This window comes from Felis catus, chromosome F2 (genome assembly GCF_018350175.1).
Source record: "Felis catus isolate Fca126 chromosome F2, F.catus_Fca126_mat1.0, whole genome shotgun sequence".
In the NCBI taxonomy this organism is placed as follows: domain Eukaryota; kingdom Metazoa; phylum Chordata; class Mammalia; order Carnivora; family Felidae; genus Felis; species Felis catus.
Window position 1 is genome coordinate 9,683,449 of NC_058385.1, and position 12,634 is coordinate 9,696,082.

The window sequence follows — 12,634 nt, forward strand, 5'->3', positions numbered from 1 at the left end:
AAATGGTTTATATATAAAGTGGAATACTACTTGGCAATGAGAAAGAATGAAATCTGGCCTTTTGTAGCAATGTGGATGGAACTGGAGAGTGTTATGCTAAGTGAAAGAAGTCATACAGAGAAAGACAGACACCATATGTGTTCACTCTTATGTGGATCCTGAGAAACTTAACAGAAGGCCATGGGGGAGGGGAAAGGGGAAAAAAAGTTAGAGAGGGAGGGAGGCAAACCATAAGAGACTCTTAAAAACTGAGACTAAACTGAGGGTTGATGGGGGGTGGGAGGGAGGGGAGGGTGGGTGAGGGGCACTGAGAGGGCACCTGTTGGGATGAGCACTGGGTGTTGTATGGAAACCAACTTGACAATAAATTTCATACTAAAAAATAAGTAAGTAAAATTGTTTAATTAAAAAAATAAAATGAAATAAAAATAACACTTCACTTTAATCTCCAATTTTCAGTCGGCAATAATGAAGGAGGTTACGTGCTCGATCCAAATTGCCCAACCCTCCAAATTGTTTCCAGTTCTCATCTCCCACTTGTGATATAGAAGTAAGACACCCTTTAAATGATATTGCTTATTCTCTATCCTCCGCTAATGACTTTAAAATCTTCCACATGGACAATCACCTAGTAAGGGAGCAATGGAAAATCTACCACTGGCCCAGCTCATTGGATTCTGTCATCTTCACTATACTCCTTTGTTACATGTGAAGCTCTCAGTCGAGAGATTTCCTGTGCCTGTAACTTTGCCAGCTGTCGTGGAAACTGGCCTGTTTTACGGTTGCGTTAATACTTTTCCGCCCTGTGGACAGAGGCCAATTTAGGCAGAGGTTATATAGTTAATAAGCTAATGTGTCAGGGCAGTAATTTGGATCTGGAATATATCCCCTCATAGAAAGAGTGTAACATACGGTTGTTAGGTGTTAAGGCAAGCCCACAAAGACCCTCTAATCTGTAATAAATCAAAATTAGCAGACCAATGCATGGTTTTGATGATGCCGAAGCCCACTTTCAACTTTATGTCTATGGGAAAATGCACTCTGAAACCCAAACGGGACCCCCAGGAATATGTGCTTTCTGAGCAGGTGACACTGGGGAACAGGAAGTCCGGATGGAATGCAGCACAGATGATTCAGGCAACTGTATTAGAAATCTAGCAACTTCCAAGTCTCTTTCCCACTTCATGAAGGAAGGCAGCTAAGTCAATCAGACTCCAAATGGTATCATTCAGAAAGCAAGGGCGGTTACTCCCGGCAAGCAGACACATCAGTGCTGGGACTCACCTGCCAGACTTTTGTGCTGGGGTTCGTTGTGGCTCAGACGATTATATAGTGTACACAGATTCAAATCTGTTGTTAATGAGGCAAGCTCTGCTCGTAGGCTCTTCACGTGGTTGTCAAGGCAAAAGGAGTGTGCCATGAAGGGCTCTGAATAACCCAGCTTCCGGAAACTACTTTTGCATTGGCTTGCTTCCTTCTCTGCTGTAACACCCCCACCTCCGTGTAACTCAGGGGGTCGCAACTTCGCATCAACAGGTCTGTAACCGCAACTTCCACATTGGAGAGAAAGGGCAAGACTTTTTTTTTTCCCTTCTTCTCTCTGAAAACACCAGAAAACGATCCAGAGGAGAAGCAGCAAAATAGTAAATGTCCCCATTGAAGCAACAGGTAAACTGCTGTGGAAACCTCCCTTAGCTTCGTCTGACACCATGGGAAGAGCAAAGGAGGCGACATGAAAAGGGCAGAGCTGACCTTCCTTCTCTGTACCCAGGCTGTGGGGCAGCCCCGCACCTGTCACTCTTGGTCACACAGGGAGAAGGAAACGCTGAAGTCCCTTGCATAGAAGACCCTACCTACATCGTGCCTGGCTTCGTGGAGAGTCAGGAGGGTTTGCCGACTGGTCTAGAAAGAACACATCTCGTCGGAGATGACAATACGACAGCAGGCTGGTCTCAGGCTTCTGCATAGGAGCTGGCAGCACTAGAAGATGACAGCAGGGTGCCTGACCGCGACAGAAAGCAAGACCCAGAAAGCACACACCTAGTCAAAGAAACAGCAGACAAACGCAACTGGAACACATCCTGCAGACTAATAGATGGCCGCTCTCCCAAAATGGAGAAAGCGGAAGTTAATGCAATGAGATCTTGACAAAGCTGATTTTCTGGTTTGGGTAATTGTGCTATAGTCATACAAAATGTTTACTCAGAGAACTCTAATGTTACTTGTGCAACTTCTCGGTAACTCTCAAGTGAGTTCAAAGTTAAAAAAAAAAATTTAAGTGAGGCAGCAGACAATTATATTTAAACAAGCGAGAACTTAGCATAGTTCCCTTGAGTTCTTCTTAACAAACATTAGATAATGGGTTTTGGCCAGTGAGTAAGTGAGGGGAAATCACAACAAAAGAATGGTCAGCCCTGGGGGCGCCTGGGTGGCTAGGTCGGTTGAGTATCTGACTCTTAATTTCAGCTCAGGTCATGATCACTGGACAGAGCCCTGCAACACGTGGGCTTGCTTGGGATTCTCTCTCTCTCCCTCTCCCTCTGCCCCTCTCTCCAGCTTGCACTCTTTCCCTCTTTGTAAAATTAAGGAAAAAAAATGGGGGCAGCTTGGTGGCTCAGTCGGTTAAGCATCTATAATGGCTGTAATGATGGCGACTATATGCTAATATAATATAAGATAATATATAACAATATTTATATATTTATATATAATAGTATATTTATATATTTAATAGTATAACCTTGTAATATAATAATTATATAATTACAATTATATTTGTTATATATACTATTGTTATATTATAATAAGATTATAATAATAATTATATATTATATAACTATATAATAGAATAGTAAAAGACTGGAAGCAATCTATCAGTGGAGGACTAGTTAAATCAATTACAGTAAATGAGAATACAATATATTTATGAAGAAGAGAAAGGCATAATATATATACAATATATATTATGAAGAGCTATATATAGCTCTATATATTGATACGAATGGTCTGTAAGATGTATTAAAAAGAAAAAGAAAGTTCAGTACAGTTTGTGCAGTGAAGAAAAAAAATGAACGAAAGAAAAGTCCCTGCATGAGTGTTTGTGTGCTTATAGCTTAGAAGGATACACAGGAAAGTCGTGATGTGGTTTTCCCTGGAGGGAAGGAGTGAATTATAGGATGTGGATGAAAGGAGAACTTCCATTCTAGATGACCATTTGTGCCTTATATATTTTGCGTTTTGTAAATCTATTACCTGTTAAGAATACAGATAGATAGATGATGGAGGAAGCGATTCACCAGAAACAGTGTTTAGAATATAGCACAGGGAAATGCTGATTCCCGGTGTTTCCACATTACCTGCAAAACTGTGCCAGCAGGGGAGGCTTCCAGAGTTGGAAAATGCGGGCTCTTGGCAAGAGGTATAGTTCCCATGATGAGTAAGAGTGAACATAGAAGGGCTTTTGATCACATCTGGGTTCCAAGCAAGCAACTAGGAAACTGTTCCAGCAAATAGAAGAGGTACCTTGGTCTTCTTACAACCATTCTTGGGATTGATGATTTCATGACCAAGAATGGATGCAAGGAGGAACAGGGGACAAAAGATGCCATTCACGGTTCCAGCTTACTAGGGTGGAATGTGGCTCCATTCCCAAGACAAAAAAAAAAAACAAAAACAGAAGACAAAGGGTGGTTTTCCTGGTGGCTTTGGTGGGGGGAGATGGGAGTAGAGGAGGGGTTCTTGTTCTTGGCATTAGTAGGTCAAGTGAATGTAGGGTAAGTTAAACTTGTGCCTGGAGCACAGATATTCAAACCTAGATGCTCATTAACTAGTTAGACTTAGTCTATATCTCAGAAGAGAGAGCTGTCTAGGAGATGAGAGACTGTGTAGACATCAATGCATAGCTTTAATTTCAGCCTTGAGAAAGGATAAAAGTGATAGCAAGATATGCAGACTGAGGAGGGAAGGGCAGGTGGAAAAGGGGAAAAAAAAACAAAAGGAACCCCAACTGTAAGGATGTCCATAGGAGCAAGGGGTCTGTAGGAAACTAAGAAGGAGAAGCCAGAGAACCCAAAGATTTCACAGCATCCAAGGAAAAGGAACATTTCCAGTTTTTCAAAAAAGAGAGCTGCGCCCAGGAGATGTGCAGGGCAGAAGCTGGAGGATGAAGCAGAGTCCAAAGAGAACTTTTCTAAGATAAGAGGTGTCCTGGGGCGCCTCGGTGGCTCAGTTGGTTAAGCATCCAACACCTGATTTGGGCTGAGGCCATGATCTCCCAGTTAGTGGATTTGAGCCCTAGGTCAGTCTCTGTGCTCAGCGGGTGGAGCCTGCTTGGGATTCTCTTTCTCTCTCCCTCTCTTTCTGCCCTCCCATGCTCTCTCTCTCTCTCTCTCTCTCTCTGTCTTTCTCTCTAAATAAATAAATAAATAAACTTAAAAAAAAAAGACAAGAGGCTTCATATATTCAAATGAGAATAGGAGGGTCCAGTGGACAAGGAGGAGCTAAAGACGAGGAAGTGAGAAAATGAGTGGTGCTCCTGATGAGAGGGAGATGATGGATTCTGAAACTATGAAGAAGATAAAGCTTGTGGAAGATGGGGACCACCTCTTCCGTCATAACCACAAGGAAGAAGGAAAGAAGGGCTACAGGTACAAACACACTGGTCACATCGGCAGGGAAGAAGGGGAGTTCTCACCACAAGTCTGATGACAGCTCTTTTCTCATCGAAGTAGAGAGTTGAGTCCTCTACTCAAATTGAGGGGCGAAGTGGGGAGACTAGGAGGTATTTTAAGAAGGAGTAGACATGTTATTATCATAGCTCCTTTGCCGGAAAGAAAAACTGCCAACTAGAAAAGACTGGCGGGAGAGATAGGAATCCATAAATTTGTAGAGGAAGGAGTTGGCAGGGTCGTGTGGGCTTTGTTCTGGTTTGTTGGGTTGCTTACAGCATCACTCAGCAGATCAGATGTAGAGGCAAGAAAAGAGAGAGCCGCTGTATTGATCCAGAGTGAGTGCAGGGAAAGAGACAAGGGGGAAGGGGTTGGAGGGTGTAAGGAGGTGGCTGAAATAACAGACAATGAGATAGAGATCAGACGGAAGAGAAACACAAGACAGAAGGGAGCTGATGAATGGGAGCAGAGTGCTGAAGGTCTAGAAGTCTCAGTCAGGTACAGAAACCCATGGATAGACAGAGGGGAGCAGACTGGAGACTGAAAACACAGATGTAAGCTGTCGATACATGGCCAATAGAAAGTTCTGCCTAAGTTTAAATGCAGATCAAAACATTTTTACTGGTCAGATTGGCAAGAATAAATAAATAAATAAGTTGGATAGTGAAGTACTAAGTCTGATGAAGATGTGATATGTACTCAAATTACAAGTGGCCACACTGCCTGAGTGGGCACTACCATGGCTGGGAATTTAGTCTAAGGACACATTCAGACAAGTTTTCCAAAAATGCACGTAACGGACCTTCTCTGCATCATGTACCTACTCATTCAGCAATTATTTACTGGGCACCTACAATTGTTCAGGGAAAAGATGGTCAAAATGTAATTCTCAAAAATGAAAACCATGGCACTCAAACAGACACAGACTGAATACATGTCACCAGGTTTATTCAACTCATTAATTACTGAGGCTAACAGTATTATGGTCAAGCTGGTTCAAAGGAAACTTTGGGGAAAGGGGATTTATATGTTCCTTTACAAAGAGAATGTTAGAACAAGATTGTTAGAATGTATACCATCTGGTTAAGTCTTAGAAGGAAATAAACTGTAACATTTGAAGTTATCTTTTCTACTGGACAGAAATTATTTGCTTCTTGACTAGACACAAATCGGTAAGTTAACATGTGTCTTTATGGAGCCTAAGCCCTTAGTTAAGAGTTAACAGCAGTCAAACAATATATTCTCTTGGGAAAATTAATTTTGGGGTGGGCTTGTTGAATGATGTCCTAGAATGACATTGAAAGCATATGCCACACTCTTTTGCACTTATTTCCAGATGCAGATAATTTTCTTAGTATGACCTTGGGCTTGGGGCACAACAATGAACAAGGCAAACAAGTCCCTTGCCTTCCTGGAAGAACACCCCAGCGCTGTGGGCAGTTATGTCTAATATGTCTAATATGTCTAATATGATGAATTCTATGTCACCTCTAAAAAGACTAAAGTTGACCTGTAACTATTGTTGGCCAGAGGCCAAAGAAAAGTTGTTTTGTTTGAGTCTTAGAGCAAAAGAGTAGAGCATGTGGAACTTATGAGGATGAGAGAGCCTCCTGGGGCCCCCAGGGTTGACATTGGTGGGAGTGACCAAGGATAATGTTGTGCGATGAGGTGATCCGACCCCATTTCTCAAAAGACTTCATCAAATTTCAGTTTCAGCTTCAAAATATAAAGAGCCTGGGCATGGTCAATAACCATCCAACAGCTTCTCACACCTAGAAAAAGCTAGACAAACCAAAAATCAGTGACTTTTTTTGGACTTATCAAGGAACTGAAGTCATTGGGCAAACCGTCACCCTGGAATCTTGAGTCAAGTGGTGTCTCTAGGGAGATACTGAAACCAAGATCTATTCCCCAGAGCAAAAGCCACAAGAGCCATCAACTGTAGGAACAGTTAAATGGTAACACTGACAAATTGATGGGATGCCAATGTGGACTATCATGAAGGTGAGAACCTCTTAGAGGTCACAATCTTAGGGACACTCCCTCACGTCCATGGGTTTTTCTCTCCAGAAACCCCAGTAGGTGTTCATGGTGAGAATCTAAAAAGGATCCCCTGTGACTCTGGTCAAAGAGGGGGAAGACCCTTCTCTATGTCAAATGGCTACTCTCCAGATAAAAGGAATTTGGCAGACCTTGATTCTAAAACCCTATCTCAGCTGGAGGAAGAGAATTCTTTCCAAGTCCAGATCCCTCCAACTTTCCTGCCTCATTTAAGATGAAATGCACACACACACACACACACACACACACACGCATGCACTTGTGAACGCACAAATGGTCAAGAGTCAGGACTTCAAGAAAATAGATCAGAAACCTTGTAGTCAAGAAAAGGAGTTGTTGCGGGGGGGGGGGGGCAAGGTGTAAATAAAGAAACACTTATGAAGGTCACAGACCAGAGACACAGGCCCTCAAAAAGACCAAGATTTTATTAAAAGAGTATAGAATGCTCTCTGCCCCCACACCTTGCCACCACACCAACAAGACCCAATATAATAACAGAGGATCTACCTAAAAATGCTGCCAGACACAGATTCCCTGAGGAAGAGTACTTAGGTAAGCCTAACATGAGGAGAAGAGACAAAAACAAAGACACTGGAGGCATCGGATGCCGCTGGTACCTATAGCTACACTAAATACTAACACAACCTAATATCTAATCAGATTAATATCAATCCTCACACTAAAGCTCTATTTAAGTTCTTCTTACCCAATAAAACATACTTGAATTTCAGCAGAAAATTACAAGACATACTAAAAGGCAGGAACACACACACAGAAATCATCAGAATTCAATGTGGATATGACACAGCTTTGGGGATTCTCAGGCCTGGAATTTAAGACAACAATCGCTAATACACTAAAGACATTAATGGAAAAAGTAGATAACGTGCAAGAACAAATCATTAATGTAACATAGGCAGATAAAAAAAACTAAGAAAATAGCAAAAACAACACCATAGAGATGAAGAATGACTTAGATGAGTCCATCAGTAGACTAGACATGGCTGGGCTGTGAGCTTCAAGAGAAGTCCATTAGAAATTTCTCGAATCGACATGCAAAGAGAAAAAAAGAATAAGAAACCAAAACCAGAACAGAACATCCAAGAACTGAGGAATACCGGGAAGCATAAGAGACACATAATTAGAATACCCAACAGAGAAGAAAGGGAGAATGGAATGGAAGAAATATTTGAAGTAATAATGGTTGAGAACATTTCAAAATTGGTGACAGACAACAAACCAAGATACAGATCCACGAAGCCCAGAGAACACCAGGCACGGTAAGTACCAGGAAAGTCTCCTCCTAGGTCATGTTCAAAAGAATCCACTCCAGCACTCACCTGTTAACTGGGTAGTTGGTGGGGATCAAACAATCTGGAAGTATTTCTGGTGGGCACTTCAAACTTACTGCACACCTCAATCCCTCCCTCTTTTTCACCTTTTACATCAAATTGCTCACAAAATGCTGCCAGTTCTCTAAGAAATGTTTCTCGGATCCAGCACCTCCTTTAACTTCCTGTTACCACTGCCTGTGCCCAGGACTCCATCATCTGTTGCTTGGAATTATCACAACAATTTTTTTTTAATCTGTCACCTGTTTCTTCCCTACACGCATCACCAGAGTTAATAGCCAAAAAAATCAGCTGACTCTTTGGTACCTGCAAATTGAAACCCAAAATTTTGCTGCAAACCTGACTACAGATCCATTTCCATCCTCTACCCCTGTGCATCCAAAATGAGTCCAGTCAGTACCTTTCCTTCTGGGCCTTGGCACACGGTATTCGCTATTCTGGGGTCACATTCCCCCCACTCTTCATCCGTCAACTCACTCATCTGTTCATATCTAGTTCAAATATTACCCTCTCGGTGAAACTTTCCCATATCCCCATTGTTAAATTGTTGCTCTATAATCTGAACCATAGTTTTATAATCTTACGCCTTAGTGGAAGTTTATTAAACTCGTTGAAATCGTTACCTTATTTTAGAATTTATTTGTTGACCTGCTAATCCACAATCCTAGACTGAGGGCTCCCCAAGAGTAGAGGCATTTGTACGTGGTAGTCATTTAATATATGTGTTGGAATAAAATGAAATGAAATGAGGAGATGAGATGATTTTTGGAATGGCGTTGTCAATCAAGGGTATTCGTGATAAAGACAGAGGGAAATTTCCTGAATGTGAAGAAAACCTTATTTTGGCATTTGAAGCATAGCTTGGCATTTGACTTCATGATTTACAAACAAGAAGCTGTTTTTGCATTTACCCATGAAACGACGTAGCCACAGCATTCTATACTTCAAAAAAAAGAAAAAGGAAAAAAAAGCAGATACCTAATACACAATCTCATATCACAGATTTCTTCAATAAAGTGAAGCCTAGACACTCTCTTGGTGGTGGTGTTCCCTCTTCCCCATTGTCTTTGTCCGGGCTGCTATAACAAAACATCACACGCTGGGTGGCTTATCTGCAAGAGAAATTTATTTCTCATAGTTCTGGGGGCTGGGAAATCCAAGGTCAAGGCGCCAGCAGTCTGGCGATGGCCTTCATCCTGGTTCATAGCTGTGACCACATATGGTAAAAGGGGAAAGGTGTCTCTGTGGGGCCTATTTTATGAGAAGCTCGGCCTCATGATCTCATCACCTTCCAAAGGCCCCTCCTCCTGATAACCTCACCTCTGCAGGTTAAGATTTCAACACGTAAATTTGGGAAGATACAAACATTCAGACCATAGCCCCTATGGTCTGTCCTCACTACCCGCCCTTGTCATTACTGGAAAAGCTTCACATGACATACCCCATATTCAAACTTTTCATAGCCATGAATTAGCAGAAAACTCTAAATGTTAAATATTAAAATGACAAGCACTACAGTAGGGTAGCCCAGAGCGGAGGCTGTGGGTCAGGATGGTAAGGCCATTGCCTAATGGCCTCATCAAATGGGTCAAGGCTCAGTCAAGAGTGAGGCAGGTGTCTCAGGAAGACCAAGGCCTTGGGCTCTCAACCACTCCCCTTCCTCACTGCAGGGGTTTTGGACTTGGTCTTACAGATGCTCGTGGGCTCTGTGGCTAGACCTATATTTCAACATTGATTTCCTTTATAATTCTATAAATTTTATTTTATGGCTTAGAAACATCGTCTTGTGAAGAGGTCCATTGCATGAAAAGCCTACAAGCTCCTATAAGGTTTCTATACTAATGGATCATATTTCAGGGAGATACGGATCCCCTGAAATAGAAACACGACTTTTATGATATGTGCCTTTTTTTTCGAAGAACGCCCAAGGCTTTCACTAGTAACAAACCAGGGTCTAGAGAGTCGAAAAGGTCCGCGGTGAGATTTCCTGATTTTAGCCGGTTTTGGGGTGGCTCTCATAGGCACCCTAAAATCTTCCTCCTCCCTATTTCTAAACGCAAGCACTATTTGTTGTAACGTCTTCCAAGTTTAGTGACAGAGGGACTAATAAGTGACGTGCATGCTGACTGATCTTGCCTGTTACTTAAACCCGCTCGGTCCCCACCAGGGCTTACCTTCTCAAGCTAGCACTTCAGGCAGCTTTATCCAGGTGACATCCCTGCATTGGCATCAGAACGAGTCCTTTGGGGTCAGGGCATCATACTATTACCAATCTTGCCACAAACGCGATGCATCTTATTTCGCGTAAGGAAGCCTGTGTAGCGTAGTGTAGTAGAGTAAGTACATAAGCACATTTAGTCAACCTGTCTGAGAAGAGCCAGAATCCCAGTTTAGAATCCAGAAATGGTGTGATTTCAAAGTCCCAGTGTTAGCCTGACTCAGCAGGAGAGCCCCACGAGGGAGCAGGCTTTTATATCCACCCCCCCGCCTACGCCCTATGTCTTCATCATTGGTCATTGGCAGCCGGCTGCCCCCGGTGACGGGATGGAAAAGGCAGACTCCCAGGCCCTTGGGGGTCTCTGGCGAACTGGGTCCAGGAGTCTGAGAACAGTTCTACGACGAAGGTCAGAGGTGCCAACCATGAGAGGCAAAAACCACACAGAAGCCACGGATGGGTGCAAAGATAAGGTCAAAGGGATTCCAGGGGACCTGGATGGGACATTGGCGGTATCTGCCACAAAGAAGCTAAGCAATTTTTCCAGGCAAACCTAAAATTAAATGTGCGCCTTCCAACTTCAAAATGTCACTACTACGTTGAGTCTCCTGTTGTCTAGAAACCATACTTTCTCAGAACGTTTTGGCTATTCGTGCTGTGGCACGTAGCTAAGACCTAATTGCCACTCACTCAGTGCAGACCCTGTTACAGACCCACCAACGTCTCTTAATAAATCCCAAATGATAAAAGAGCATGCCCCCGCTGACTTCATTGCTAAGAAAAATTCAGTAACATTCTTTTGTCAGGTCACTGGTGATGACTGCGGCTTCCCTCCACCAAACACAGGCTGGGACAGAGGCAGAGAGACCAGTGGCTGCTCAAAGAATGGCCTGAGTTGAGTATCTCAAGTAAGATGAAGTCACAGGAAATGAAGCTTCATTAGCTCGGATGCCTCCATATGGAACTACTTGTTGGGTCAAGAGCTTTCCAGAAAACCATATGAAACCCTGGGAAATGTCTGTTTTGGATGCAAGAAATCTCAAGGGATTTTATGGATTCAGATCTTTGTTATGGAAAAAGGAACTTTGAGTTGAGCCTGGGAAGTTTGCTTTCTGGGAGGCATGCCAACCTCAGAGCTGATGTGATTTGCAATAACCTAGGGAATCAACCATAAAAATCAAGGCTTTATCATTTTTTAGAGATAACCACACACCGTAATTTCAAATAGGAAGTCTTACTGTGGGAAAGCAATGTGCTTTAGCTAGGGTATACGTGTGCGTAAAGGACGACTAACTGTAAACATCTCAGCCAAGAGCTTGGCTTGTACGTAAATAGCCAATATACTGATGCTTTCAGATAACATTTGCCCATATTTTTAAAAAGATAAAGCGACTTCCGAGGCCTTTCATGACTTAAACTTGGCTCTAGTAATTAAAGAATCATGTTTTAAATACAAGAAATGGGCTTTTCCTGACAAAAGTCAGAAGCCCATTCATCACTTAGGAGTCGTGTGATGCTGAATTTTTATGTAAACAAATCAGAATTCTGACACTGGGGCACAAGCAGACTCATTCCTACTAGCGTGACGCTACCTGGGACTGTTATTTCTTTGAAATAATCAGAATTCTTACCTACTTTGGAAAAAATACAGAGACTATCTGAGATTGTAGGCTGAACTTTTATAGAGAGTCTAGAAAAGCAGTTTTGAGAGCCTGGCAGGAAGAGGGCGAAATGGAACAGAGAAGCAGATCAGAAGAAATAGTGAAGGAAGCAAATTTGCACTTTCTGTCCCCCACTTCAGGCCTCTTTCCTTTTGAAAGGGCTTTGAATGAAGCAGCTCAAGATCCTAGGGCGAGCCCCAGCCAGCTCCGTCCCCTAGTATAATCTAGTGGAGTTTTCCAGAGGCTACAAGAGGTGTGATATCATAACAGATTGAACGCATGTTAAAAATAGCTACCATCGGGGCGCCTGGGTGGCGCAGTCGGTTTAGCGTCCGACTTCAGCCAGGTCACGATCTCGCGGTCCGGGAGTTCGAGCCCCGCGTCAGGCTCTGGGCTGATGGCTCAGAGCCTGGAGCCTGTTTCTGATTCTGTGTCTCCCTCTCTCTCTGCCCCTCCCCCGTTCATGCTCTGTCTCTCTCTGTCCCAAAAATAAAATAAAAAACGTTGAAAAAAAAATAAAAAAAAAATAGCTACAATAACAACTAAATAGACATAAAGCATATGCTTTCCCAACAGGTTTTGGTTAAAAAAAAAAAAAAAGTTAAAAAAAGTCTCAATCCAAAAAAGACAAATCAAGGAGGGGCAGGGAGGGGGGGTAGGTGGGGCAGCAGGAAAGAG